We start from the raw sequence: 3634 nt of genomic DNA on the forward strand, positions 1-3634 counted from the left end.
CGCTGGCCGATGTGCTGGAGGGGCTGCAGGACGTGGAACGCTACTACCGGCACCTGTATCCATCCTGCTGGGGGTGTCAGGGCGGCGCTGGGGGGTTTCTCTTGTCCTTGTTGTCCTTAGCAGGCACGAAGGTACTTGGAGAGCAAACTGCTCCTGCAGCGCCTCAGCTTGGACAGCTTGGCAGACGTGGAAGCCCTGCCGCAGTCCTGGGAGAGGATTTTGGAGCGTTACAAAGAAGATGAGGTCGTTCAAGGTAGTTCTGTGTGTCAAGAGCTGAGGGGTGTTGCCCAGGGCTCCGGGCCGATGTCCCCTGGGGACAGGCATGGCCGTGCTGGTCTCTGCAGCTGTGGATGACCCTGCCCTGAGATCTTTGTGACCTGCTCTGAGATCTGGGTCAGCTTCAGGTGAAAGTACTCACCATCACACCTGGGCACAGCTGGAAGCAACATCCTCACAGTGTGGCAAGGGCTCAGTGGTCTGTTTCACTGCTGAGTTTTACCCACACTTGTTTTTATTGCCTTTAGGACAAGTTTTTGGGAGTACAGAACACAGGTAAAGCACATTCAGCTGACGGGGTTGCTGTTTTCTCTCTGTCTCAGATACACTCCTGAAGGTGTCACTGTTTGTGGAGAACCATCACGAGGTGAGCTGCTCACCTGGCTCCTGACAGGCAGCAGGGACTGGCACTGCCCAGCTTCTGGCACGTTCTGCGGTGCTGCAGAGGGGATGAGGAACTGAGAGAGCTCTCCTGGTGCTTTTTGGAAGCTGAATGAGTTGAGTCTTGGCCTCAGCATGAAATGCTTGAACTGTATAATTTTCAAGTGGAAATGGTCTTGGCCTCTGAAGAGGCTGAGCCAAAAAAGCCATGAAGATAGAAGGAAGTCACCTCCAGCTGTGGAACTCATCCTTTCCCTCTTCTGCCATGCCTGTTTTGTGTCATGGTAAAAATGTTGATACTTACCTGAGGTGCTGCAGATGTGTGAGTGTAATAGAGTCCTTCAGGCTGGTGCCATGAAAGATATTTGTCCTTACAAATAAAGAAAACACGTCAGATTAGGGTTTAGAAACAGTGCTCACCTCATGTCTTTGAGCAGTGTGATTGCATTCATCCCACCTGGGCATGGAGGAGGAAGGAAGCAAATCTGCCTTGAAAATGTCATTACAGAGGTGCCCAAATGCCTGAGTTCTGACACAGGCAGCTTTCAAGGGTGAGCAGTACACTGCTGTGTTTCCACTGAAATCAGTCTTAAAATATCACTGTCTGACAGTTCAGGGACACCTTTAGGTGGCCATGGCCAACAAAACTGATCCTCTGAGCATTCCCAGGAAGCTGTGGGGTGTTTGTCTCTCAGCTGTGTATTTGGTAAGGAGCTGCAGTGTGGCATTTCCTGTGGCAGGAAAGAATGAGTCTGATTCCATGTTCTTAGAAGGCTGATTTATTATTATATTATATTGTGCTATATTATATTATGCTATATTATATTGCGCTATATTATATTACACTATACTAAAACTGTACTAAGGAATAGAGAAAGGATATAGACAGAAGGCTTAAGATATTAGTGAAAAACCTGTGACTCTCTAGAGTCCTGACACAGCCAGACTGTGATTGGTCATTAAGTAAAAACAATTCACCTGTTGGATAAACAATCTCCAACCACATTCCAAAGCAGCAAAACACAAGAGAAGCAAATGAAATAATATTGTTTTCCTTTTTCTCTGAGGCTTTTCAGCTTCCCAGGAGAAAAAAATCCTGGTGAAGAGATTTTTCAGAAAATATAACAATAACACTGCAGCTTCTTGGAGAAAGCCAATAAAGAATTGCATGGGACAGGTTGTGGGTGTGGTGTTTGTGCTCAGGTTTCTGTGTCCCCAACCTGGGGTGTCCCCCTGGCCACCTGAGGCACTGTGTGTCCCGTGAACACTGAGGGGAGCAGATCAGGGTGCCAAGAGTGGGAAAGGGCTGGCTCAGGGCTAGGGCTGCCAGTGCTCCCATCAGGGACAGGGGATCATGAGCTCTCACTGCAATTCTTCACACACAGTTGTAAATGCAAAGAAAACCTGCTCCTGGCGCTGGGTGCCCTGCCTGTGGCATTCACATTCTCTGAACATGATTCCTTCACCCAGGGTTTTCTCCTGGGAAGCTGAAAGGCAGAGAGAGGCTTCAGAGAAAAGGAAAACAATTCTTACCTCATTTGCTTCTCCTGTGTTGTGCTCCTTTGGAATGTGTTTGGAGATTGTTTACCCACAGATGATTGTTTCATTGGATTCTGCTGTGAGTTGCTTTCACTCCTTGGCCAGTTGAGGTCAAGGTGTGTGGGGACTCTGGAAAGAGTCACGAGTTTTCATTATTCTCTTTTCAGCATTCAGTAAATATCCTTTCTGTATTCTTTAGTATAGTATTCTTTAATATAATATAGTATAATAAAACAATAAATTAGCCTTCTGACAACATGGAATCAGATGCATCATTCCTCCCTGCCACAGGGCTCACTGTCCATTTACAATACCCTGCCCAGGGTGGAGGTGAGGTGGGTTCTGCTCCAGGTGGGGGCTCACGTGCCTGTGCAGCCTTGGTTCCTTACACAGGGTTTGGAGCATGGCTGATGGCTCAGGGTGAATCATTCTTGCCCAGGCCTTGGTGTGTTATCCTCACAAACCAGGTCATGGTAAGCTTCGATGCAGAATTGTCTTTGCGTGTGTACAACCCTTCAACACCCCTCCTCTGTCAGCCTCTCTTCAGGACAGCTGCCTAGTGAACAAATGGATTTAAATTCTGGGAGATGTTCAGCACAGTTCAGTGGTGGCCCCTCTGCTTCTCCCAGATGTTTGGCCCCTGATGTCAGTCTTTGTGCTAACAAAGTGCTGAGGGAGCTTTCTGCATTGAAAGTGGCCATGCCCTGACTCTGACTGACTGAAATGGGGTGAGTGAGGTGCTCATTGAAGTTCTGGTGTGATTAATTGCTCTGTGCTGTTCCTGGTTCTTGGGCTGTGTCATCAGCTGCATTTGTCTGCAGCTCTCTGTGGGGTGTGAGTGAGTCTCTGCATCAGAGCACTCTAATTGGGATCAGCTGTGGGCTTGTTCCACTGCAGATCTGCATCTTCTGTCAGGATGGCTGCCAGAGACCCCCTAGCTAAGGAGGACATGGTTCCTGGTGTGTGCAGAGCTGCCTTCAGCCTGGGAGTCCCTGGGGTTTGAGGGCTCCCCCATGAGCAGAGCCAGGGTGGGCATTCAGCCTGTCAGTGTCACACGTGTCCTCAGGCAGGTGCAAAGGCCACTCCTTGCCTGACAGCTGCAGGGCTGAGCCAGACCCCTGCTCACAGCACAGGGATGTCTCTGGTGCCAGATTTCAGCACCTTCCTGGGTACTGGGACAGCAGGGAGGTGAATGAGAGCAGCAGCAGCTGCTGCAGCTGCCTGGGGAGCCAAATGCAGGGTCAGGGTGATGCCTTTTCCTTGGTCCTAAAATTAAGAGCAGTTAAGGGATAAAGGGTTTTTATCTTGGTATTTAATAAGAATCCTTATGGTGCAACACTTCATCAAGGTGGAGAATGCTGAAATATACACCTGAGAGATTGTATGTACAATTTTATAGATTTTACAAATTAGTATATCTAATAAAGATGCTTCAATG

General features: G+C 48.5%; 1 long non-coding RNA gene across 1 annotated transcript; it reads left to right on the top strand.

Annotated features, from left to right (window-relative positions):
* LOC102034202 lies at positions 1–1067 on the top strand. The gene is made up of 3 exons (XR_265504.1): positions 1–55; positions 132–253; positions 600–1067. It is a non-coding gene; the product is annotated as an uncharacterized LOC102034202 (long non-coding RNA).
* The last annotated feature ends 2567 nt before the right edge of the window (positions 1068–3634 follow it).

Source organism: Geospiza fortis, unplaced genomic scaffold (genome assembly GCF_000277835.1).
Source record: "Geospiza fortis unplaced genomic scaffold, GeoFor_1.0 scaffold38, whole genome shotgun sequence".
NCBI lineage: Eukaryota > Metazoa > Chordata > Aves > Passeriformes > Thraupidae > Geospiza > Geospiza fortis.